Here is a 27,675-nt window from a genome sequence, read left to right as displayed (position 1 = left end):
CTTCATGTTTAAAATACGGCACCATATGTGTGAGTTGCCTCAGGGTTTGGGTGACAAGGCATTCTATTTTTGTCAGATTGTTCTGGTTTTCACTCCCTATTTTCCCCCCACTGTGTCCTGAGAAGTCCTTCTGAGTAGCAATGCGTCCCCTTTGAAAAATCAAACCACGCCTGGAGGATCATAGCCCTCGAAATGAGACTAGTGGAATGTTTAGAACCTCGCAGCTGATGGCTCTCTGAAAGCCTGATTTTCTACCATAAGCATTCTGTTTTAATTGGCCTGTGAGTTTAGGCTGATGTGACTAAGTGATCAATCAGGTTTGAATTGTGAGATATTAAAAAAATGGGATTAGAGAAGAAAAAAAAGCACTTGGCAGATTCACCACAGGACAGGAAAGCTGAGAAGTCTTCATCTAACCATTGGATACTTGCTTTTTATTTTTTTCCCTATCCCTTGAATGCTAAGTCATAACGAAACCTACTTAGATGTACTTCCTTGCTCATGTTTCATTGGAATTCATTTTGCAATTCCCCTTCTGTTTTGATCCAGAATTCTTTTCTTTCTATCAAACACAGTAAGCCAGAAATTCTGCCTGATATGAAACATTCAAGAACCAATGAATGCCTGCTATCTAGAAAAGTGAAATGAAACTATTGAGCTCTTGCTCCCTATAGACAGTGTTAATATAGTCTTTGGAAAAAACAAAACACAAAATGAGTTTTAACACTGACATGTAACATTAGTTCCATTTAAACATTAGCTACTCTGTTCCTATTTGTACAGTTAAATGGGAGATTGGCCAAGGAGGGCATTTCAGCATGTGGATTTTTGCCCCCTTCTTTTTTGAATGGTTGTTAGTGGGAGGAAGTCCTTGGGTCATCTCAGGACGGTAACTGAAACTGCTTGAGACAGACATTCTTCCAGGGTCTGGAAAGGTTAGGAATTGGGTAAACTTATCAAGCTTGGCTTGTTTTCCAGTTGACTGGCTGTGTCTGAGGTAAATATGGGTGCTCTGCAAAATGTGTAGTCCTGCCATTCATTTACAAAGATCTAGGGGCTTGATTTTGCTTTTTAAAAGGTTGATTTTGTTTCTGAACTTTGGTCAAACATATAAAACGAGTATGAATTGGCTGCTCAACTCTGGGAGCAGGAAGTGTTGTATTTCTTCATGTTCAAATAAATTTGGCTCTGTTCCCTCCTGACTGAGCAAGGATGTTGAGAATTTAATCTCATCTGTTTTTGCCCTGGCAACTTCTTTTGATTATTCAAGTAATTTGAGCGTGTTATACCTTCCAGAAAACTTGAGGAAGGGCCTCTGGTCTGGGTGCTGAAGTGGCTCATTGAAAAGCATAGGTTTAGTGGCCCAGTGTACATGTGAAACTTGCCCACTAGATCTTTAGTCTCTGCTGAGTCACAGGGCCCAGATTTTAGACCTAGTCTTCATGTTACCAAGCATAACTAATGTTTGGCATTTCAACTGAGCAATGCAAGATCGTGGTCACAAAGCCCGCTTCTGAGTTGATCAAGGAGCACTGGTCTACCAATGTGGCACCAGAAATGTGGGCCAGGGCTGCTGCCGGGGCTCCCATAGCTCCCTTCTCCTCAGTCAGCTTCTCGACTGTTTGCTTGAATTGACAGATCACAGTGGGAGGCACAGAGTCCAAGAGCCTGATGGCATCTTTGCTAGAAGCTTTTATTATCTCTGCTGCAGAAGGAACATCTATTCATTTAAATTTAATTCCTGCTTTTTGCTCCACTTGGACTCACTGGTATTCTTCTTTGTGCTGGTAAAAGCAGATGCAAACCCCGGTTCTCCCAGCTCTACCTGCTCGCCCAGAATGATGAATGTAGGATTCAACATCCTTTCGTGGAGAACTTTGAACAACCAGATCAACCTCAGGGATGTCTAACCCATGTGCAGACACATTGGTTGCAACCAAAACTCCAAAATCACCATTTCTAAAACCCTTCAGGGTGATTTCCCTTTGCTTCTGTGGAATGTCTCCGTGTAACGACTGGGCATCCTGTCTTACAGCCACATTCTGTGACAACTCCTGGGCTTCTTTCTTCATTTCGCAAAATATGATAGTGCGCCCTTGAAAACCACTGTACACTTGGATCACATCTCCAATAACTGCTGCCCTCTGAGTCCAGTGGCACTCGATAGCCAGACGCTCTACAGTTATTGCCATTTTCTGTGGCTTTTTACCAATTAGGTCCACTTGTTCATATGTAGATTTCGTGTATTTCTTAGCAACATTAAACACCCAATAGGGGCAAATTGCAGAATAAAACAGTGTTTGGGGATTGTCTTCTGAATCTTTCTTGTATGCTACACATAAAATCTCTTCCACTTGATCAGCAAAGCCCATATCCAACATCTGGTCGACTTCATCCAGGACACTGGTGAGATCTAGCTTGCCATTCTGCAGGTGGTCTTTGATATGACCTGGTGTCCCAACCAGGATGTTGATCCCACTCTTCATGTGTTCAATTTGTCCTCCATAGGGAGTTCCACCATAAAAACAAGCCACTGCCAGCTTTTTTGTGATGTCACTGAAGTCTCTGCTTACCTGACTTGCCAACTCCCTTGTGGGTGCAAGAACCAGTACCTGAGGGGCATGCCCTCTCTTCCGGTCTTGCAGTTCTCCAAGAAGTTTCTCAACCAAAGGGATAGCCAAGGAGATGTCTTTCCAGTTCCTGTCCCTGCCTCTGCAATCAAATCCTTCCCACTATAGACATGGTGAAATGTCTTTGCTTGTATAGAAAACAGGAAGGTCACCCCACAGGCTTTAAGAAGTTGAGTAGTTTCTTCAGACATGGGAGAATTAGAGAAACTCCTTCTTTTTGCTCCATGTCATTTCATGCTCTAACTCACTGTTTTCTTCACTAGCAGCTTCCTTGGAGTTGGAGTCAGGTCCAGTGTCAGGGAATTCATTCTTGAGGTTGGGGCTTTTCTCTTGAATTTCTCCATTTAAGAAGAACTTAAAGAGCAACTGGGTGAGGTTATTGATTCCAAAGTGAAGGAAATGGTCTTTCTCAAAGGAAAGCAGGGTGTTTGCTTTGATATCCCTACTGCATCAGTAACTGAAGTACAGGAAAAGTGACATGATTCACGGCGCTAGTGGCTTTCTGTGGCCACGGAGACATCAGAGCTAGAAGGTCCACAGGAAGGATATCACAACTTCCGAGGACAGCGGGAAGGCAATCGAGGCTTCACGGGACAGCGTGAGGGCAACCGAGGTGTCAGGGAACAGCAGGAAGGAAGTAGAAGCTTCAGAAGACAGCAATCAGGAGGTGGCAACAAAAAGTAACAGATTCCAAAACAAAGGCCAGAAGCGGAGTTTTAATAAAGCATTTGGACAGTAACTTGAAGTAGAGGATTTATTTGGCAAAAATAGAACTATGTTCAGCAATGTGGAACTGAACATTATTTTTCATACAAAGTTAAAAGCACATTGTATTTCCTTCCTGACCACTTGCCCAGTCTCCATCTCTTCGAGAGAGAAAAACTTCATCTAAATTATTTCATCTGATTGATGACTTTCATTTATAACTTTATTGCTACTTCCATCTTGGGTATTCCTTTGGAAAAGGTGTATGGATTCATTATATATTCTAATGTATTATTTATAGATTATAAGATAAAGTCAAGCAAGTATCTGCTGATTCTTTTTAAGTTGACCTGTGTTTATACTTAGAAATGTCTCTTAAAAGGGAACCCTCTTACACTGTTGGTGGGAATGCAAACTAGTCCAGCCACTATGGATAACAGTGTGGAGATTCCTTAAAAAACTGGGAATAGAACTGCCATATGACCCAGCAATACCACTCCTGGGCATACACACCGAGGAAACTAGATCTGAAAGAGACACGTGCACCCCAATGTTCATCACAGCACTGTTTATAATTGCCAGGACATGGAAGCAACCTAGATGCCCATCAGCAGACGAATGAATAAGGAAGCTATGGTACATATACACAATGGAATATTACTCAGCCATTAAAAAGAATTCATTTGAATCAGTTCTAATGAGATGGATGAAACTGGAGCCCATTATACAGAGTGAAGTAAGCCAGAAAGATAAAGTCCAATACAGTATACTAATGCATATATATGGAATTTAAAAAGATGGTAACGATAACCCATATGCAAAACAGAAAAAGAGACACAGATGTACAGAACAGACTTTGGGACTCTGGGAGAAGGCAAGGGTGGGATGATCTGAGAGAACAGCATTGAAACAAGTATACTATCAAGGGTGAAACAGACTACCAGCCCAGGTTGGATGCATGAGACAAGTGCTCAGGGCTGGTGCACTGGGAAGACCCAGAGGGATGGGATGGGGAGGGAGGTGGGGAGGGATCGGGATGGGGAACACATGTAAATCCATGGCTGATTCATGTCAATGTATGGCAAAAACCACTACAATATTGTAAAGTAATTAGCCTCCAACTAATAAAAATAAATGAAAAAAAGAAAAAAAAAAAAAGAAATGTCTCTTAATAGTAGGCTTCCCTGGTGGCTCAGATGGTAAAGACTCTCCTGCAATGCAGGATCCCTGGGTCAGGGGGATCCCCTGGAGAAGGAAATGGCAACCCACTACAGTAATCTTGCCTGGAGAATTCATGAACAGAGGAACTTGGCAGGCTATAGTCCACGGGGTTGCAAAGAGTCAGGCATGACTGAGCAGCTATCATTTCATGTTACCTCACTAGCACTCCCACATTGCCTGGGCATAGGGTCCACTAGGATAGAGTCATGTCATTCAGAAACTTCTGAACTTTCCCCATCTTGAATGATTCAGTTGTTTACTTTGAAAATCTAAACATCTGAAACTCTCTTCCTTTGGTTGACATCTAGGTTACAAATCCTTGCTTTTCCCTTGAGATGAAGATAAGGAAAAGTAGCTCTCATTCTTTCACAATAGACTCACAAGCAGAGTTAAATTCCAAATCCATATTCTCTGCCATATTTTCTTTCTTAATTTTTTTTCTTTATTCTTGAATCATTGACTAAGCTGCTAGCATACATAGTTAAGTGTTAGATCATCAGGAAATAGTCTCTGATGCCTGTGATAATTTTATTGTTGTCATTTGTTTTTTTCTTTCTTTCATAGGGGAAAGTATGAAGTCATCTTTCTCATTGCTATCCGCTTTAAGTCCAAGAGCAAAGTACTTCTAAAGAGCGGGGTTTGTGGTTCACATGGAATGTAAATAGCTCAAATGACCCCACTTCCAAGAAGCCTTCTTTAGGCCTAAGGCTGAATGAAGGAAGTGTATTCTCCTGTTTTCTACTGTATTCCCAGCAATACTTTAAGCGTACTTTTAAAATAAATTTATTGCACATATTCCCACTCTAGGGAGAGCTCTAATTTCTCTTCTCATTCATTCCAAGAGAAAAGGTCAATACCAAGGACTGTATTGGACCAAGTTCCTTTTTAAGGGAGGGTGGTGTAAATCTCAATTTGAATAGATAAGATAGAAGACTCTTTATACTTCATGTGACCTCTGTTCTATGTTTAATGTCTTCACTTTAGAGCCATGCTTTAGGTCCTATCTTGATTCATTAATTTATTTATTCACCTAACAAACTTCTTTCCCGTCTCCAGGGGATCTTCCCAACCCAGGGATCGAACCCACGTCTCCCTCATTGCAGGTGGATTCTTTACCAGCTGAGCCACCAGGGAAGCCCTAACAAAGTTCTTTAGGGCACTATGCTTCAGACTTTGTCTAGGACTTGGGAATAGTGCAGAGATAATTCAGCCAATACTCTATCTTCCTAGCCTATATTTTAGTGGACTGTCTCTCTTGGAATTCACATGGTATAGTGAGGTTGCCTTGGGCCTGCCTGACTCTTAGGGTACCCTGAGAAGGCTAACTGGGAAGCTGGATTGTTTATTAAGAAAAGTAGTCATTGTCCATATTTTTGCTTTTATAGCCCACTCAGAGAGGCTTGCCTGATGGTTCAGATGGTAAAGAATCTGCCTGGAATGCAGGAGACCTGGGTTCAATCTCTGGGTGGTGAAGATCCCCTGGAGAAGGGAATGGCTACTCACTTCAGTGTTCTTCCCTGGAGAACTCCATGGACAGAGGAACCTGGCAGTCTACAGTTGGTGAGATCGCAAAGAGTCAGACTATCATCACTCCCTCACAAGAGCTTATAGCTCAGTAGTTGTCTGTCTTGGCCCACCTTTGTTTTGAGCAGTAAGTATAGAGCATCTGCCATGTGCATGGGGATCAATCTTGAAATTGATAAAATCCCTGAGTCATGAAGACCATGTACATTTACACAGCTAGCACATTTCTGTGATCATATCTCCCCTTGAAACCCCAAGGTCCTGAATCTGCAGAAGGAAGCCAATTCCTGATCTAGAATCCACTACCACCCTCTTTCTAGACCATTTTAGAGCCCAAACTACTAACAATGAAAAACAACATTGTTTCCATCATTTGCTCACTGTGTTGTCTCCCTAACTAGATTCTAGTGGGCAGACACCTTGTCTTGACTCTGGTATCCTGAGGACATTTAACAAGGTACCTTATTCCTACCCTTGTGTACTGAATGAATGCAGAGATAATTGCGGGGGAAACAGAACAGTGCTGAAATTGTTCTCTTCTGCATTTTAAATGGCTCTCAATTTGTTCTTAACTAAATGATAATTTTGAATTTAGGAAAATGTATGGCTGTGGGGAAAATAGATGAATAAATATTGACACATTTTGTTTACTCAAGGTCCCGGGCTAGGACCTGTGGATTACAAAACAATGAGCTGACCTAGATTTGGGGTTTAACGTGTATGGCAGGGCAGATGAGTCACATGCAAACAATGAGATTTAATTAAGATTATTTATATATTTATTTTTGAAACTATTTTTTTTTAAGCATCACAGTAGTGGTCACTGCTTATCTATGGTTGTGAGTGCAGATGAGATTTGAGATTTGCAGTTGTTTGAAAAGAGACACTTGTGTCCTTCATGAGAACTAAAAGTCAACCAGATGGTGGGAATATACAATGTTGGGTAAGAGTTGAAGGATGGAAGCAAAGCTTGAGTCCTGTTTTCCTCTCCCTTTTTTTAAAAAATTTTATTTTTCTATTTTTTGGCTCTGCCAGGCAGCATGCATAGTCTTAGTTTTCCAACCAGGGATCAAACCTTGCCCCCTATAGTGGAAGCCAGTGTTCTGATCGCTGGACCATCAGGGGAGTCCTTTGTTCTGCTCTCTACTGGGTACCTTGGATGATCTGGTCTCAGAAAAACCCAAAGAGAACTTAATTTGTTTTCTCTTATCTTTCCCTCCCCTGATGTGTTCTTGTGTGTTAGTCACTCAGCTGTGTCTAACTCATTGTGACCCCATAGACTGCAGCCTGCCAGGCCCCTCTGTCCGTGGCATTCTCCAGGCAAGATTACTGGAGTGGGTTGCCATTTCCTGCTCCAGGGGATCTTCCCAGCCCAGGGATTGAACCCAGGTTTCCTGCATTGCAGGTTAATTCTTTACGGTCTAATCTACCAGGGAAGCCCTCTGTGTTCTTAAAAGAGTCTATTTTTGTTTCCCTAGTTAAAATACTTGTACTCTGTTATTTTGTATACATTTTCATTCAGATGTGGGTTGCCTAATTCTAGTATTTTACCTACATTCTGTACTGTGTCCTCTATTACTTTCAAACTTGTCTTTATGGTAGTAGTTCTCTGATTTGTACAATTTCCTGTTTATTAAAATACCGCATGTTAGGTCATTGCCTTGAGTTTCATCATCTAGAAATTGTCTCTGGTTAAAGCTATACCAGGTCAGGAAAATCTGGCTATATGACATTTTAATAAAATATAAACATACACCTTGGGGGTCATTGCCTACTTCTGAGATTCCAGGGTTCAGAAGTTTGGAGAGGGCTGCAACCTTGGATAGAAGATGAAAACTATTTTGGAAACAGTGTCACTCTGTGCCACTGTGGTAATCAAGGGCAGGACTGAGCAAATTAACAGTACATGCTGTCTTCTTACCCTGCCTTTTAATATGGTGAAGATATGGCAAGTGAATTCTCTACACATTTATTATTATTATTTTTTAAACTAGAAAGCCATAGGGAAGGAGAGAGCTCATGGCTGCCCCAGAAGACATGGTAAGATTCACAACAACTGGTCCGTTTCTGTGGTTCATCTGGAAGAGATAGCACTGCATACAGGAAGGACTGTGACCCAAATTCATTCAAAGATGTGACTCTGCACATTTTCCCTGCACAGTGTTGCTCATCAGCTTTTCATATTTTGGGGGGACGGTGTTCAAAGTGACATTTAGGATATATGCCTGACTTTTTTGCTCAGCTCTCAGCAGATCTGGAATCTTTCACCTTTGAGACGGGTTCATATCTATGGATTAATGACAATCACAGACCCATAGCAAATGCTGGCAAAATTTTTGCAAACATGGGCCAAATTTTAGTTTTATTATAGTAAAGTCAGAGCTGGCTTTGAGTTTTGTACTAACATATCATACAAAACTAATTTACAGTTCTTCCAGATGGGTTCAGAGTCTATGGCATGCCGCCTGCTACTCTAAAACGTACTTGGTAGAGAGGATGATAGTGAGGGAGGGAGTATAGTTTGTTCCTAAGTGGGAAAATATGAAAGCTTTGCAATTTATGGCAATAAAGAGTTGGATTTTTAAAGAATTACCACTGTAACAGCAGCTTATCTAAATAGTTTCAAGGGAAATGGCAGAGAACCAATATTTTACGGAATGAGTCACACCAGGCTTTGTGCTATGTGCATGATGTGTATTATCTTATTTGTTATTACTATACTGTATGAAGTGGGTATCTGTTTTCATTTTAAACTGGAAATTCATTTACCTCTGACTTCTATAAATCATTTCTTTGTTTTTGTTACATATCAGATAGGTGTGTGTATGTGCTATTTGTTAAACAAAAACATACTTTTTTGGCAAGGAGTCAAAAATATCTTCTAGGTAGAAGCTGACTCAGCTTGATTCTATTTCCAGTTCATATGCAGGGCTGTGGCGTACAGCTGTGCAGGTTGCTTACTATCTGAGTCCCTGGTCAGGGAGCAAGAGGGGGTATATTACAAACTCCAGTCCACTCACTGAACTATGAGTTTTGGTCAAGATCATATCTGGTGGGAGAAAGGGGCACCTTTTTCTACTTGACTCATCTATGTTTGCAGTGACTCTGCTGATGTGGATTCCTTAGAACAAATGAGCACCCCAGGAAAGGAACTTGGAAACTCTAGGTAATATCCTGTTCATCCTGGCATCTTGGGATGTTTGTCTCTTCATTTCCGCCTTCTCTATCAGGCATCTTGGGACTGTCCCTTAGAACTCCATTAGTCTTGACTGCTGATCTCACTCTGGCACTAGCCCGGGGAAATGGCTGGATGAAGGATACCAGCCTTCCTCTCTCCCTCTCTTCACTGGCACTGATGCAGTGGCAGTTTGCCCTTTCTAGGTGGTACTCTTTATAAACTGCTTAGTGAATATTCATGTTATTCTTTTCTTATATCCTTTCCCCTAAAACTGTGTGGATAGTCAAGATAGTGTGTACACACACACACATATATTTAAAACCCCAGAGTTTCAAACTTTGGAAAATAGTGTAAAGAAAAAATTAATTAAAGTCCTGTCAGTTCTTTAGCAAATTTATTAAGCTGCATAGGTAAATGAGTTTTAAAATATACAAAGAGAAAGGGATTGCTATAAGTTAATTTTAAATGTTTATTAAACATCTGCTTGATTCTTAGTGTGTTACACTCAGGAATGGAATACAAAAAAATTATGTTGTGAACATGGACTTATGACTTAGTTTAAAGAGATATGAAAACCATCAGTGTAATATATCTCATATATAATCTGAGTGTTGGGATATAGGGACCCCGTGGCACCAGATATGTTCTTCAAGCTCTGACTCTTATGTCCCCAGCCATCGTGGAAAGTCAGCTAACCCCTGGCCTTCATTTCCCTTATCTGTAAGTGAGAGTTGGCGCTCTGTAATATCTTTCTCCCAGGCTGTTGTGTGCCTAGAATAAGATAATGGATGCACGATACTTTAAAACTTCTAAGACTCTTTATATATTTAAGGTTTAATGGTCCTTACAAAGAAAGATGAAAAAATTTCTGATAATTTATTTCAAAAAATATAATTTTTCCTTTTTAAATAACATGTTTTGTGTGAAAAATGTACAGAGACTAAGGTATAAAGTAAAAGAAAACAAAAAACAAACCCAAAATCAACTGTAAACTCCCAGTGATAGTCATGGTTAGCATTTGATGTATGATTTTTTAATCTTTACAAGTTTACATTAATTTATTAAAATTGAGGTACTGTTATGTACAATTCTAAACCTATCATATTAGTTTAAGATTTACAGAAAGCACATGGGCAGTTATTTTTATGGCCTCTCAGCAAATATCAGTTTTAGATATATCAATAGTGAAGTGATTTCACACAGTAGCACTTCCTAACATGATTTTTGTTGGATTTATACACAAAATTGATACATCCTTATAGAGGATGCCCAGTGCAGCAGGCCTGGTTTTGATCCCAGGTCAGGCCCTTGGATGCCTCAACTAAGACCTGGTGCAGCCAAATAAATAAATAAATACAATAAATATTAAATCCACTTCTTACCTATCACTTTATCTCTCACTGAGTCCTTTCTGCAATGAGACATCAAGAACCTAAGCTTTATTCAGTCTCAAGACCACGTGTGATCTCAGTGGAAAGATGTGGGTTTAACTCACAATCTGGGTTACATGGTTTCAGCAAGATAAAATAAGGAAACGCTATAAACTCTGGCTCCTTTTCAGTGCTACTCCCCTTGTTAAGGGGTGGATTTCCTCATGCTATGGTGTAAATATAACTTTTGAAACACTGGAGAACTTCCCAAGTATTCAGACAGTGTAAAGATTTTGGAAAAAATAATTACCTGGGCATTTAACTCTTGCAAAATGGACTTTAAAAAAAAATATATATATATATATATGGATGCTTTTCTTAATACAAGGCACACATGGAGTTTCAAATCATATGTGCTTTAAAAAAAACTGTTTCCCATGGACACTAGTAACTACACATGTTTCCTTTGGGCCGTTTGATTTGTATCATTTACCTCATCTTGGTTAATCACACCAGTATGCTCATATAAATTGTCTTAGGTGACTTGATACTCTTGATTTCAATGCTGATCAAATATAAATTGCCAACACATTCCTTATGGGCGTATCATTTTCCTCTTTTAAGCCAATTCTATCTTGAAATAAAACAAATGAAGTAAAGACACTTGTAATTACAACCTCGATAGGTTTTATCTTATCGCACCTTCAAGATTTCATGCCCTTTCTAGGTCTTGTCTCCCCCCACCCCGCCCCAAGTGTTCCTTCTCTTCTGTAGGTCAGGTTAACAAGGGAAAAAAAAAAATCACAAGGATATTCAAAGGGTGACAAAATGTTAGGATGGATCTGAATCTCTTTATTAATAGTGAGTTGCATAATAAATGCCATGGGGTTGGTAGGTTTTACTGCGTCTGTTAAACATTAACAGGACTTGTACTTTCTGGGATATTGTTGAAGCCTGGATACTGCTCAGCCAATCACAAAGAAACAGGTTTCCATGGAAGCAATAGCACGGATTCATTTCATTCTCAATGGAATCCACACAGCAAGACAGATCTGTAAAAATAAACCATGTAAAATTGAAGCAAAATATTTCTGGGTGTTTGTTTTATGCCTTTCGGGGTGTGTGTGTCTGTTTTCCATTTAAAAAATAATCTAAAAATATCTGGGCACTCAGGAGAGCTCCCAAAGAAGCTAAAGCTCTTAGCCCTGCCTGGTTGGTTGTTGTTCTTATGAGCATGCATACCTGTGTGTCTGAAGGGCACAACCCTTCCCTGTTTATTTACATTCTTGAACAAAAACATTTTAGACCAAACTGTATCGTGAATCACAGAATATTCTGAATGTGTGGTGAACAATAGACTATTTTAAATACTATTTATGTATCAATAATAAAGAAACATAATTAATGATTTTTGATTCTCCTATATGATAGGCTTTGAACAATGAAACTTGGTACTATAGGGAGCTTTATTTTATAGGTGAAAATGGAAGTTCAGAGGGTGCAAGGAACCTCTTCATGGCTGCAGAGTTTGAGTGGCAGAACCTGGATTGCAGTCCAGGTTTACCTGGTTGGCAGATGCTGTAATCCCAAATTACTATGCTATGTTTTTATTTTCATGAAGAAGAGCATCAGTATTATTTAACTGTTCCTGAAGTCAAAACACAGGCTATATCTCCATTCACATATACGTATATTGATGTACATATATATATATTCACACACTAAACCCTGCTCTCTCCTTTTGCCATTGCTCTCATAACAAGCAGTGTATTTTTTAGCTCTAACAACACTTATTCTACTGCAGTGACTGTGTGTTTATCTGTTTTCCTCAGGGCTGGGCTCTGAGCCCTGGTGATCATCGATGGGTTTAGGCTGATCTGGGTATTTCTGGAGGCTAAGACTCTGCTTGGCACAGTACTACTTTGTATTAACAGAGTTGATTTAGAATCTAGTAGAATTTGAATGACAAGTAAAAGATTTTTTTGTTTTTTTTACATAAACCCTTAGCTGAAGCAAAATTGTATGGAGCCAGGGGAATGTTTGAATAAATGACAACTGTTTTGCTAAACCAAGAAATGTGCCTGGTACACTTGAAATTTTTTAGAAGCATCATTCTTCATTCTTCACATTTTACTATATTAAGAGAAAACATGTTTATCTAATTAGTATTTATTAAAACAGGTTCTCTAAAATTGAAAATTGTCTGAGTACTTTGAAGTAATAAAGAGGAAATAGAGTGTCCTAATAAGACAGTTTCTTCCTCTATTATTTTTAATTCTTGAACTTGTTTGGCTGACACACCAACAATTCGTATGTTGGTTAACATTGAGGAATCAAGTTCTTTCAATGTTTAGTCTTTTAAAGATGCATTTTATGTATCAGAGCTCTCTGAAAAACATTTCTTACTTGGTAATTGTGTTATTCACCTCCCTATCATAATGAGCAGAGTCTATCGGATGTGACCTAACCTTTCCTTTATGACTCAGCACCATCACTCTATTATTTGTAAACCGTAGGATTGTAGAGTGATATCCTTGGGTGTCAGAGCTTGTATAGTCCCCATCTGCTTGATTTCTTTTTTTATTTCCCTTCCATCATCTCCGATCATTTGCACTGGTTTCTCTGGTTCTGCTTCATAAATACAGTCCATTATATGTGTAATTCCATGTCTTCTGTTTGCTAAGGCTGATCTATGGGTTTCATGGGGTAGTAGATAGGTCAGTAAGTTTAATCAGCTACGGTAAGGTGAACCCCTGAATATTTCAATTAGCTCTGGCCTATAGGCTTCAGGGTGAATTCATTTATCTTCCTCTGTAAAATGTATGAGCTTGGTTTAAGTCCATTCCTTATCAATGCTAGAATCTTTTTTCCATTGTTATCATTGTTTAAATTTTCAAGAAGGAATGTATATTTGGTTGAGTTCTATAGACTGTCTGCTGAATATGTGAGACTGTTATAATTTGCAACAAAGACTATAATCTACCTTGTGATTTTGAAGGGGAGACATTTAAAAGGCAGCTTCCTTTGGGGATGTTTCTAGGAATAGTGACTTGACATATGTGGGAATATATGTGTATGTGTATATATAGAGACATATGTATTTATATATTTCTGTGAATTCACTTATATTCTATATTGTTTCTGAAAAGATTTAAAGTAACAGTAGTGATAACAGAAAAGGAAAAAAAATGAGTAAAGTTCATGAGCTTACATAATAGATGTCAATACTTACCTTGTGTTAACTTGGGAGCCTGTTAATTTGTAGTTCTTTTTGCTCATAACTATCTTCAAATTGTTTATGGGATTGTGGCAGGATGTCCCTCGGTTATGAGTAACCTTGGAGGCTGGTGTGGCTTGGTCACAATCTTGGGGAAGTTCACTTTTATTTTTTAAATTGTCTAGGTGAATTTTCTTTTTTTGAAGGAGAGTATAAAAGATACCACAGACCAAAATAGTGTTTTTGACCATTAAGTTATAAGAAGCATCTGAGATAATCAGAAATAAAGGAGTCAGGGGTCTGAAGGGAAATGACTCAGGCATTCTTGAAAAGGTATCAGCTAATGCAGTTGTTATCTTTCTTGCTGGCCTGGTGCTGAAGTTTTGCCATGAGAGGTCGTGCAGTGTTGATCTGACCAGGATAGTTGCTGTTTTAAAACAATTTGATAGCCAGGTTTGCAGATCTGACAGAAAAGAGTAGCTGAGATTCCTGGTGTATTTTAAAAGGGTAGTAAAATTTAATTTGCCCCATTATCATCTCCTCAGTAGCCTTACTTCACTTTAAAATTTTCATGGTTAGAGGTACTCTGTTGGATAAAAATGGATAAAGTCCATGGGCCTACATAATAGTCACCAACATTTACCTCTTATTAACTTGACAACCTGGTAATTTGTAGTTTTTTTTGCTCATGTGAGATGGTTTAGTCACTAAGTTGTGTCTGATTCTTGGTGACTCCATGAACTGTAGCCCGCCAGGCTCCTCTGTCCATGGGATTTCCCAGGCAAGAATACTGGAGGGGGTTGCCATTTCCTCCTCCAAGGGATTTTCTGACCCAGGCATCAAACCTGCATTTCAGATAGTCTCTTGCATTGCAGGCAGATTCTTTACCGACTGAGCCACAGGGAAGTCCCTAACTACCTTCAAACTGTTTGTGGGATTGTGGCATGGTGTCCCTCAGTTATAAGTAAGAAGGCAAGGCAATATTTTGCCTGAATATACAATTTAGGTATATTTATGTATCAAGATGATGTTTTTCCTGAATATACCATTAATGCCCTTTCTGAACACACAAGCGAATTAACAAATTTAGGCGGCTTTCACCAGCCAAGAGTGGAGGGTGGCTGATTGAGATGCAAGGTAGGAACATTTAAGATGGGCACATCTGAAGGAAGAGGTGGTGTCCTAGGAAGATGTGGGAAGTGAGGGGTGACTGGGTGGGGAAAAGACAAAGCCGTTGGACCTCTGGTGGTGCATGTGCTGACTGCAGGAAGACGACAAAAGGGGAGATGGGGGAGTGAGGACTACTACACAGTTGTGCTCCAGGCTGGCTCCACTTTTGGGGGAAGCAGAAATGAGCTAAGAGTAAAGAAATCATGCCTTTGATTATTCTTGACCTTTTCCAATTAGGTTGTACAATAATTTAAAAGTAATAACTCCCTCAGCTTCCTGTCTCAACATCCCACCTAATTAGCTAAATCCTTTTGACCTCTGCTTGGTGATTCATCTTTGCTTCTGATTCTGAGACCATACTGGTTTACAACTAAAAACATTTGAAGAAACTTAGTCCTGAATGTCTTTTCCTTGTTTTGTTACAATCTTGTGCCCTAGTTTTAGATTTTTTTCTCTGTTATTGAGGTTAGATGATCACCTTGCATCAATGATCCCTGTTCAGTTCGTTTATTCATTTACCAATTATTTATCAGATACTTGCTAGGTGTCTGGTACTGTGCTCAGAACCAGAAATACAAAGACAAATGAAACATGGCCATTGTTCTTCAGAAGTTACCTTTAGTGCCAGAGGACTTGCCTTTATACTCAGGAGGGCTCCCAGGGCCCTTCATGACTGGGGTCCAGCCTGCTGTTAGGAACTTCTATCTCCTTCACCCGCTTCCTCTCCCTTGAGTTTGGAGATCTGCTCCATAACCCCATTTGTTGATTGAATCAAACTTTCATTCCATAGGAGTTTGTACATAGAATGTTTTCAGGAGAAAAAATTAATTTAAATATATTTGGAGACTCTCCAGAAAGGATTTGCATTGTTTCCTGTTTGTTCCAAAGGTGGCACATTTTTCCTCATTGCCTTCACAGAGAAAGGTGGGTAGGTTCAATTTAATACAAGAAACAGCCATTTTAAGAAGATATCTGCATCATTATATATACATCATACACATATACATATATACATGCATATGTATATACACATGTATACACACAAATATACATGTTCACATATACAGGTAAGTACACATGTTATGTAAATACATATATATGTATGCATTTAGGTATGTATGCTAAGTTGCTTCAGTCGTGTCTGACTGTATGGCCCTATGGACTGCAGCCTGCCAGGCTTCTCTGTCCATGGGATTCTCTAGGAAAGAATACTGGAGTGGGTTGCCGTGCCCTCCTCCAGGGGGTCTTCCTGACCCAGGGATCAGACCTGCATCTCTTATGTATCCTGTACTGCCAGGCAGGTTCTTTATCACTAGCACCACCTGGGAGGCCCATAGGTATGTGTACATACATATATATATATATATGTATGTACACATACACATACACCCCACACATCTTTTTTACCCATTCCTCCATTGATAGGCATTTGGTTTCTTTCTATGTCTTGGCTATTGTGAATAATGCTGCGATAAACATGAAATTCACACATCTCTCTGAAATCCTGTTTTCATATCCTTTGAGTATATGACCAGAAGTGGAATTCCTGGATCATATGGTAGATCTATTTTTATTTCTTTGAGGAATCTCCATATTGTTTTCCATAGTGGTTAGACCAATTGACATTTCCACTGGCAGTTTACCAAGGGTTCCCATTTTACCACATCCTCACCAGTCTTCTTGATTAATAGCCATTCCAGCAGGAGTGGGGTGATATCTAATTGTGGTTTTGATTTGCATTTCCCTGATTATTAGTGATGTTGAACATCTTTTCATGTACCTAGTGGACATTTTGATGTCCTCTTTGGAAAAATATCTATTTAGATCTACCCGTTTTAAAATCAGATTATTATTTATTTGTTAATTTGTGTGAGTTCTTTATAAATTTTGGGTATTAACCTCTTATCCAATATGTGGTTTGCAAAAGTTTTCTCCCATTCCGTATGTAGTATTTTCATTTTAATTGTTTCTTTTGCTGTGTAGAAGCTTTTGAATGTGATACAGTTCTATGTGTTGATTTTTGCTTTTGTCTTTCTGTGCTTTTGGTCAATGGCAAGATTAATGGCAAGAAGTTTCTTTTCAATGCTTTCTTCTAGGATTTTTATGGTTTCAGTTCTTATGTTTAAGTTTTTAGTGATCTATTTCAAGTTAATTTTTGTGAGTGGTATGAGATAGGGATCCAATTTTATTGTTCTACATGTTTCTTCAGTTTTCCCAGCACCATTTGTTGAAGAGACTGTCTTTTCCCCTTTGAGTGTTCTTGGCACCCTTGTCAAATACTAGTTAACTGCATATGCTGGGATTTAATTCTGGGCTGTCTATTTTGTCTAGGTATCTATTGTGGTGGGAGTACCATACTGTTTTTATTATCATGGTCTGTAATATAGTTTGAAATCTGGATGCATATCTCTAACTTTGTTCTTTTTTCTTAGAATTGCTTTGGTTATTCAGAATCTTTTGTGTTTCTACACAAATGTTAGGATTGTCTCTTCTATTTTTGTGAAGAATGCCTTTGTTATTTTGATGGGAATGTTGGTGAATCTAAAGATGACTTTGGATAGTTTGGACATTTAAACAATATTATTTCTTCTGATTCAGGGACAGAGGATGTCTTTCCATTTGTTCATGTCTTCTTTGATTTCTTTCAGAAGTTTTGTAGTTTCCATTGTAGAGAGAGATGGAAAGTTTTTCATTGCACACGACTGACTCCTTTTGGTGGGCTAGAGCTGCTGCCAAGGGCTACACAGCTAGGGGTCAGATTTGTCAGCCTTCATTCAATGTGGCTGCTTCTCCCAGTGGAATGAAAACAGAAGTGATGTAGTCACATGTAGGCCCAGGTGATTAAGAAGTAGAAGAAGTCTTCATGATTTCTGCTCCTGTGTATAGAGAATCCAGCACAGGAAACCATGAATGGTCTTTGGGAATGGAACCATAAGATGAGAGGAGTCAGTTCCAGAAATACCACCTAGGGGATAGTCACCTCTCCTTGAAGAGCACTCAATTATAAGATTGAGAAATAAACCTGTAAAGTGTCAAACATCTAGGAATTGAGAATATCTGTTACTGCAGTTAGCATTCTGCACCTCATCCTGTCTGCTTAGTACAAATCACACACCTAAGCACTTTAGGTGAAACAAAGATGAGTCAGAAACATCCAGAAGTTTGAAGGAAGGAATGCAAACAATTGTAAGACAAAGTGAAAGTGAAAGGCACTCAGTTGTGTCCAACTCTTTGCGACTCCATGGCCTATAAAGTCCATGGAATTCTCTAGGCCAGAATACTGGCGTGAGTAACCTTTCCCTTCTCCAGGGGATCTTCCCAACCCAGGGATTGAACCCAGGTCTCCTGAATTGCAGGTGGGCTCTTTACCAGCTGAGTCACAAGGGAAGCCCAAAGCAGATTTTAATCATTTAGAATTTTAATAAGACTCTTTGAATTGCAAGTGACAGGATTCCAATTTGAACTAGCTTTATCAAAGAGGGAATTTATTAGCAGAATGCTCATATTACTGATAAAAAGATTGAAAAACCAACAAGGATGTAATTGTTTCCTGTAAGAAACTGGGCCCTGGGACTTATATACTGCTAATACTCATTCCTTATAGATCAGTTATGGCCAGAGGAGCAAAGCTGTGGAAGAAACGGTGGCTTCTGTAGATACCACAGGACTAGTTGGGGGGCTGGGAGAGCAATACTCAGAAGTAAAAAAAGGCTCTTTCATTCTCAGAAGAAAGGAAAAGGTATTTAGCAGACAAAATAATTGGTTTCCTCTACAGATGGAGTAATTATTTGCAAATTCACCTTCTTTTTTTTTTTGGTTTTGTTTAGTGTATTTTGCATTGTTAACATTTCCTGTTTTTATGACTAGCTCCTGAGCTTGAATTAGATCTTTCCTTTTCGTTCCTCTGCCTTCCCCCATGCCCAGAAGTGTCTTGTGTATAATAGGAACTTAACAATTATTTTTTTATTGGTTGAGAAAATGTAATTAGAGACATACAGTGGATTTGGGTATCTTTCTGTTGTCCTGATGCAGACACTCCCTTTTCTTCACCAAATCCTGCTCCTTTACAAGAAACTGCAACTCTAGCTAGCAGTGGTTTCTGAACATGCCTTGTAAGTATCCACCTCTGATATGTTCTCCCTACTCTTGCTTCCCTTGGGAACCTAGCCTCCTCCTCCCAACCAGTCTAAAGTCCACCACCCATACCTGATCAGATCCAGGGCAAATACAACCCCCTCTGTGAGAACTTCCTAGCCCATGACACAGAGGTTTTTCTTCCTCAGAACTCCTCACTCTACTGTCTATTGACTGGTGACCATGTCTTCTTGCATTGTCCTTGTGTAGTTTTACACTGTTACATTTTGTGAACAATTAATATTTTTAAATAATTAAACATATTATTTAAATTTTTATTTTCTTTTCCAACTAGATTGTGAATGCTTTGAAGAATAGGAACACTCTCTCATGCTCTCTATTGTGGTTGATGAAATAGCTTAAATGGTAGGCTTCTGATAAATCTTTGCAAACAGATTGAATTAATTCTTATTTTCAGTTTCAAGACAGTTATCCCATATACAGTACAGCTAAGAGTCTGCAAATAGTCACATGAATACAGTGCTTTTTAAAATGAATATTTTTTCCTTTCATTTTTAATTTAAAGGGCTCTGCCAAATGGTTGAGTCGAACATATCAGCACTCTATTATTATTATTATTATCTTTTTGTTTCCTTAAGATAATGAAACCTATTGCACAGAGTGAAACCAGTCAGCCTGCTTATTGACTTTGCAGAGAAGCAGTTCCTATCAAGTTGTAAATGGTAATCATTAATTGGAATGCTTTTCCTACATTGCCCTGTGTAGTGGTGGATGGTATATGTGGTCATCTGAATGTGATATGTATGAAAGGCACAGGATGTGTGAAAGAAGGTGAGAAAAAGCTGGGCTGCAGAGATGAAAAGCTTCTACAGCTTCTGACAGGATGCAGTGTGTGAAGATTAGACAATACCTCGACTCTGAAGCGGGGTAGAGCAGGTTGGGCGCTTTAAATATTTTTAAACAGTTTCCCTCACTGTTTCCTTACCCTCAGCCACACCACACACCGTTTGCTTCTAGCATTCGGCCCAAGGTCTCTGCTGCCCTCATTGGCTTCTTTTCAGTCATGATTGTCCCTTATTCGCAAATGACACAGAGATTAGAGACGGTTTCTTATTTTGTAGCTTTTTTTTTTTTTTGCAAAATTATGAAAAGGCTCTGTCTGCTGTTGAAATAAACAACTCTTGGCTTTAGAGACATACCTACTCTCAGCTTCTCAAAAATTACTCTCATTAATCGCTAAAAATGTAATATAATGTGGAGTTTGATATTTGAGGAATTCATAGACTAATAAAGGGTTAAAAAAAGAAATGTCTTTAGAGTCTATCTTGTTCACATCCCCGGTTTTAAAAATTAAAAAATTCCAATTCTGTGTAGAAATAAAAAAAATGAGAACGCAGAGTGCAACACTAATAACCACATGTTTACAACTGAAGCACACATCTTAAACTTGAAATTCAATTTAAAATTCATACTACCAATCCAACAAGTAAAAATAGTGGCACAGGTATATTTGTGGTATTGTCCTACATTTTAGTTTGCTTGGTTTGTGAGTCAGAAAGTAAGCAATTGAAATCTCCACAGTTACAGGGACTGTGAGTTCAGACTCCTTGTGGGATGTGGTTTTAGTATGTTAATGGACTGGCCCACCCAGATCTGGGGTGGAATGGCCATAACATCCTCTCTTGGATTCTCTGTCTCACTGCACTGAAAACCAGCCTATTTTAACTTATTTAAAAATTATAATTCTACATTTTCTATTCAATATATTGTAGCTATTTAATTTCAGGAGATATGCTTTATAATTTTATGCTTCTCCAAGTTCCCACCATTGTTGTTACTGTCTAGTCTTGCGACCCCATGAACTGTAGCCTTCCAGGCTCCTCTGTTCATGGGATTTCCCAGGCAACAATATTGGAGCGGGTTGCCGTTTCCTTCTCCAGGGGATCTTCCCAACTCAGGGATGGAACCCAGGTCTCCATCATTGGCAGGTGGATTTTTTTTTTTTAACCACTGAGTCACCTGGGAAGCCCCAGGAAAGCACTAGAAGATATTAATTGCATATAGTTGGTGCTGATATGATGATATGAACCACCACATATTTTTTTTTTCCCAGCAACAGTAGTTAACATTTATTGAATTTTTAGCATAAGCCAAGTTGTTTCTTATGTCATCACAATGATTCCAGTGAGTGACGTGCTGGTTGTTTTTCCCATTTTATTGATGCTGAAACTAAGGCTTAGAGAGGTTACCCAGTTCATTAGATTTGAATCCAGACTGACACCAAGCCCACCTACTATTATGCTATAGTAATTTTTTAGACAGAACTCTGTTGGGGTAAGGAGAATATCACCCTTGTTTCTAACCCCAGGGCGCATGAAATAGAGCACAGGCACTCAAGGGATGTTCTGTCCTTCTGGGTGACCTGGGATGAAAAGGAGAATAGAATTAGGTATGTAGATGGCTGTCCCTTTTGAGCTGTGACTTTCTTTGTCAGTTCTACCCCTGAGCACTGGTGCTCTGGGAGTCACCGTGGAAACTCAGGGTCCTGCTCTAGCTTCTCTCTGCTATTCAGATCTAGATAAGGACAAGGGGTCACCCTGGTAAATGATTAATGTGTTTCGACTTGAAAAGTATTTTCGTATTTGCTGCCTTTTACCTCCTTGCCAAGTGAATGTGTATGGTAGAGTGCCTGAAATTTTCAGGTTAGCCAAATATTCTGTCCCATTTTCCCCTCATAGTCCTCAAAGGTCAATAGTTTGGCATTCAAACTATGATCTTAAAGATTGACTAAGGGCAGTCCCAGAAGCTATGCAAAAATCCTCTGTGACATGGAATCTAGCAAAACGGTATTGATACACCTATTTGAAAGGCAGGAATGGAGACACAGAGGTAAAGGACTTGTGGACCCAGTGGGGGAAGGAGACAGTGGGACGAATGGAGAGGGTAGCTTCAACATATATGCAATATCCTGTGTAAAATAGATAGCTGGTGGGAAGTTGCTGTGTAACACGGGGAGTGCAGCCTGGTGGTCTGTGATGACCCCGAGGGGTGGGGTGGGGGAGGAGAGGGAGGCTCAAGAGGAAGGGGGTATATGTATAATTATGGCTAGCTCGCCTTGTATGGCAGAAACCATCACAACATTGTAAAGCAATTTTCCTCCAATTAAAAAATAAAGTCCTCTCTGATAGATGAGGTTTTGATTTTTGGTTTGGAAAATACGTGCTTAGAGAAGTAGCCTTCATACATTCTTCCCTAGACTTGAGTCTTTAGTCTGAGTTGCAGGAACACCTGTTTCATTGCAGTTTCAGGTTCGCACGCAGATGTGTCTGGTGCCCTGGTCAGTTCCCCCACAGCTGTGGTGCCCGGCAAGCAGGTTGCAGCTCACTGGCGTATCTCTCTGGGGAGTGGGTGTTTTATTTATGGGGAGTGGGTGTTTTATTTATAGCCAGTGGGAGTTCACGGTGAAGAATGAAGCCTCAGTTGGTTGCATTTTCTGTCTCATGGTATTGATAAATAAAGCCCAGCATTCCATTCCAAACAGTGTTTCCAGAACCTGAATTCATGTATTCAGTAAGTGGACCAGGTTCTTCCTCAGCGCCAGTTCCTCCTTTTATAGCTCTTAATTAGGCTGTTTCAGGGTAACGAGATGTCTGTGCCTGTCAGCTGAGGGAGCCGACACTCTGCTTCCATTCACTGCAGAGAACAAACGCAGGGGCAGCTGGGAGTGAGATCTGAAGGCAGTGCCAGCCCCACCTGATCTGCCTCTGCCAGGGCCCAGCAGGTGGGATGAGGAGTGCGGTATCCTGGTCCTCTTTTGCTCTTCCCTCCAAGAGCAGGTCCATGGGAAGTCTGGTGGGATAGATGTTTACTTGTAATCCCTAACACTAACACATGTTCACGGTGGTCTAGACACTTGCCTTGGCCCTTTGAAGTTTGCCTCATTCAGTATTTCTAGGTGTTCTAGGTGAAGGAGGGACTGCCACTATTCCAGTTTGGAGAGGAGGCAGCTGAAGCATAGAGGGGCTCAGTGACTTGCTCCAGGTCACAGAGCTGGGAAAGTGGCAGTGCTGAGATTTGATCTCAGTTGGTGTGAGAGAGAGAGCTCCTTTGTTCCCTGGGTCCCAGGGAACTCTGCTGTGCCCGACCCACTGGGTGTGGTCCTTATGCCATTTCAAAGGGAGAGGTAAGCTGTGCCAGGAAGACAAAGGGCCGAGGGTGTTTCCTGCTCTGTACTCTGTGGCATGCATTCTCACGGTGTACTGCCCATCCCCACACATTCCAACCTGCAGGAGGTCCCCTCCTCCTGGCTGCTCTGGGCCAGGCCACCGCCTCCAGCAGAGAACTGAAACCAGGTTGTCTCTGAAAATAGAGGACGTGGGCGAAGAGGTGGCAGGTTCCTTCCCTTGCTGAGTGGGCACAGTGCCAACTCCTCCTGGAAGAGCTCTCCCATCTTTTCTTCTCCTTGACCCAGCAGGAGAGGACAGCTGAGTCTCCAGGCAGTTCTTCACTGCCTTTGAACACTGAGTTCTGTTCTAGAGAGATGAGAGACTGCACATTTATGTTGGGGTGAACTCTGAAAGGTCAGCCTGCCCTTCTTAGAATAAAAATCTTGCTTTTTACCTCATGCGTTGTCCCACTGGCCTGGTATGTATATGTGAAGAGTAGGCTAAAAGAAGAAGAAACGCCAGGAACCTCATTTAGAGTTTTGGATAACATTTGGAGTTAGGTTTGTCTGTTGAAAGAATGCTTGATATGGGATGGTCAAAAACAGGATGACTCTCCTGTTCTGAATTTGAGGTCACTTTTTCTTGGTCAGTGGACAGCGGCTTTTCCCCATCAGGTGGGACTGGAGAATGCACGGGGCATGCATTTCTCTGAGAGTGTTCTGAGATGTCTCTCTGTCTGTCCGTGGGGGAGCTTCCCTTTTGCAAAGTTTTACTCCATTCACTGGAGGACAAGCCACAGGGTTTCTGCAGGCCTACCTGAGTAACACAGTTGTACAAAAGGTGCATCTTATGTCGGGAGAAGATAGCAGCCTTGCTCCCACAGATCCATAAAACTCAGTGCTCCAGATGACCACCCTGCCTCACTCCTTCAAAGCAGAGGCAACCCCCAGATTCAGGGTCATGGCAAAGCCATGTCTCAGAGTGTCCCTGTATCATGGCAGTCGTGATCCGGGGGTCCTGTTAGATATATATTTATACATATATTTGTGTATGTAGCTGTGTATGTATGCATACACACTATATATACATACATACACATACATATAAAATACATCTGAAAGAACTAGGTTCTGTGTTTATGTAAATAGCACCAGGATGGGTAAGAGCTATTTTCCTTTATGAATGGGTTGTGAGAAGAAGAACTACCAATGAAACTCATAAAAGAAGAACTGAGAATGGTGTTTTCAATTTCCTTGGTGTAAAGTCATTTTCCCCAGATTAAATTGTCTGTCGCTACCTTCCTGGCTGGTTTCCCTCAGATTAGATTTCTTGGAGTCCTCTTGAATTCATTTCTGTGTTTTGGATGCTTTATTAACTGTATATGGCTGACACTTAATTTTATTGATAGAATTTGGTAAACATTAACAGATTACATGCTTCCCTTCTCCCTTCCCCTCATCCCACATGACTGCTTTCTGCTTTCTCCACCTTGGCCCCAGAGACAAGAACACTTATTACTTTGTTTTATGGTCATCCTGAAAATAGGCACCAGCTCCTGCATATGTAGCACACAGAATTTTAATGAGCACAAAGCCAGCGCTTCAGTCCTCCACTCTGATTTGAGCAGGGTGATGTCAACCTATCTAGGAAGTATTGAATTGATTTTAAAATTGCTTTCAGGGTGAGTAAATTGGTGGAACCATGCGTTACCCTGAGACTGCCCTACACCCAGTCACGATTCCCTGTTTATCTGAAGACCAGAATTATTAGAAACCATCTGGATAGATGCCCTTCAAAATATAAGTCGAGGGAATGTGGATTTTGTCTTAAGCCTCAATTTTATAAGTTGCCATTATCTTCGGTTTAAGATTGTCAAACATATTTAGCTTCCAGTTTGAGTATTTTCTTTCTAATTCTAGGATTTGATTCATTTACTAAAACCGGGAATTGCTCTTTTGAATCATCTCTTCTATCCCTCCCTCTTCCCAGCATCTTCCTCCTACATGTTTGTTGGAGTACATTTTCGTGCTTCAGCATAAAGAGCAGTATGTGATGGTTTCTTTGTATCCCATTCTGCCATGCAAAATGAAAAGCCCTCGCATCCAGTGTGTGAAAAACTGACACTGTGAGCTATTTGTAAAAACAGGCTATATTCAGCAAGACAGCAAGACACTGTCTTGCTGAATATCAAAGCCAGATAAACTCTCTCCACACCAAAAAACCAAAGACAATGACAATGAAAATTGCAACCCCAATACATCACCAAATGCATGACAATTCTTGCTTCAACTCTCTAAAATATGGTTAGGTTTTTAGATTGCTACTGCTCTGTTTGCTTTTCTTCTTGCAATCTTCTTTCCAACTTGCTAGTTTAGCTAGTGATTAATGAGTTAATTAATTAGTAAAGATTTATAAAGTTCTTTGAAGAATAAACTATTTACTGTGAACCTGCCTTTTATAACATTAGGTTAAAGCTACTCTAAGCTACTTACAAAAACCAAAAACTAAAACCTTTAAAATTTAACTATAATGACTTCAGAAATTTTGTCAACCTTGTAAATACCTAACTCTAGTAACTCACCTGGGCTTCCCAGGTGGTGCAGTGGTAAAGAATTCTCCTGCCAGTGCAGAAGATGGAAGAGACATGTGTTCAATCCCTGGGTTGGGAAGATCCCCTGAAGGAGGAAATGGTAACCCACTCCAATATTCTTGCCTGGGAAATCTCATGGACAGAGAAGCCTGGGGGATACAGTCCATGGGGTTGCAAAGAGTCAGGCATGACTGAGCACACAACACACATACATTTGCACTTAGGATTACCTTTCACTTAATCTCAGTAATTCAAGGTTTTGATTTTTTGGTTTTTAGTTGATTGGACCCTTTCTGCTAGAGAAAATTCCCAGCACATATTCTTTAACACTGATCATTAATTACTATAAGTATTTCTGAGATCACCCTCCTCCCACTGAAGCAAATCTGACTACTTAATAATTTGTTAAGTCCTATGAGGTATACAAGAAAATGTATGCTTTATTATTTGTCCCAAAGAGCTTATAGTGCACATATTTTAAAACAATAATTTATAATATAAGACAGAATTTGATGTGTCAAATGAATGGTGTAAAACGTTGGTGTCCTGGGAATTGTTGCTCAGTCGCTAAATCATGTCCAACTCTTTTTGATCCCATGGACTGCAGCATGCCAGGCTTCCCTGTCCTTCACTATCTCTTGGAGTTTGCTCAAATTCATGTCTGTTGAGTCAGTCAAGCTATCTAACCATCTCATCCTCTGCTTCCCCATTCTCCTCTTGCCCTCAATCTTTCCCAGCATTAGGGTCTTTTCCAATGAGTTGGCTCTTTGCATCTGGTGGCCGAAATACTGGAGTTTCAGTTTCAGCATCAGTCCTTCTGATAAATATTTAGGGTTGATTTCCTTTAAGATTGACTGATTTGATCTCCTCGCACTACAAGGAATTCTCAATAGTCTTCTCAAGCACCACAATTCAAAAGCATCAATTCTTCGGTGCTCAGCCTTCTTTATAATCCAACTCTCACATTGACACATGACTACTGGAAAAACCATAGCTTTGACTATATGGATTTTTGTCAGAAAAATTATATATCTCTGCTTTTTAATATGCTGTCTAGGTTTGTCATAACTTTTCCTTCCAAGGAGCAAGCGTCTTTTAATTTCATCACTCCAGTCATCATCTGCAATGATTTTGGAACCCTAGAAAATAAAATCTGGGAGTAGGGAGAAAGATCTTTTTGTGGGTTGCTTAGTTTCCCAAAGGAGCTCAACAGAGGCAGGACTTTAAGTTGGTCTTGGAAGGACTCAGTCTTTGTGGAAGTGGAGCTTATTCCAGGCTAAAGGAGAGCTGACAATAACAAAGGTACTCCTGACACACGCTTAGGAGTTAGTGCATAGATGGGTCTGACTTGAAGACTGGTTCATTCAAGTAAGAATAAGCTTGGAAAAAATATCAGAGAAGAGAGTTTCTCAAGATACAGGCTGAGGAAAATTGTGTTTAACTCTGTAGTTGTTGTTCAGTCGCTAAGTCCTGTCTGACACTTTGCGACCCCGTGGACTATAGCATGCCAGGCTTCTCTATTCTTCACCGTCTCACGGAGCTTGCTGAAACTCATGTCCATCGAGTCGGTGATGCCATCCAACCATCTCATTCTCTGTCGTCCCCTTCTCCTCTCGCCTTCAGTCTTTCCCATCATCAGGATCTTTTCCAGTGAGTCAGCTCTTCACATCGGGTGGCCAAAGTATTGGAGCTTTAGCTTCAGCATCAGTCCCTCCAATGAATGTTCAGGACTGATTTCCTTTAGATTAATTGGTTTGATCTCTTTTCAGTCCAAGGGACTCTCAAGAATCTTCTCCAACACTGCAGTTC

At 40.1% G+C, this 27,675-nt stretch overlaps 1 long non-coding RNA gene and 1 pseudogene across 1 annotated transcript in view; one reads left to right on the top strand and one right to left on the bottom strand.

Annotated features, from left to right (window-relative positions):
* LOC110142972 (uncharacterized) overlaps positions 1-27,675 on the top strand; it is a 484,405-nt gene that overhangs the window by 187,880 nt on the left and 268,850 nt on the right. The window lies entirely within an intron of this gene.
* Positions 413-20,175, bottom strand: LOC110127028 (nucleolar RNA helicase 2-like; annotated as a pseudogene).

This window comes from Odocoileus virginianus, chromosome 4 (assembly GCF_023699985.2).
Source record: "Odocoileus virginianus isolate 20LAN1187 ecotype Illinois chromosome 4, Ovbor_1.2, whole genome shotgun sequence".
Taxonomy (NCBI): Eukaryota; Metazoa; Chordata; class Mammalia; order Artiodactyla; family Cervidae; genus Odocoileus; species Odocoileus virginianus.
This window is presented reverse-complemented; position numbering and strand designations above follow the sequence as displayed.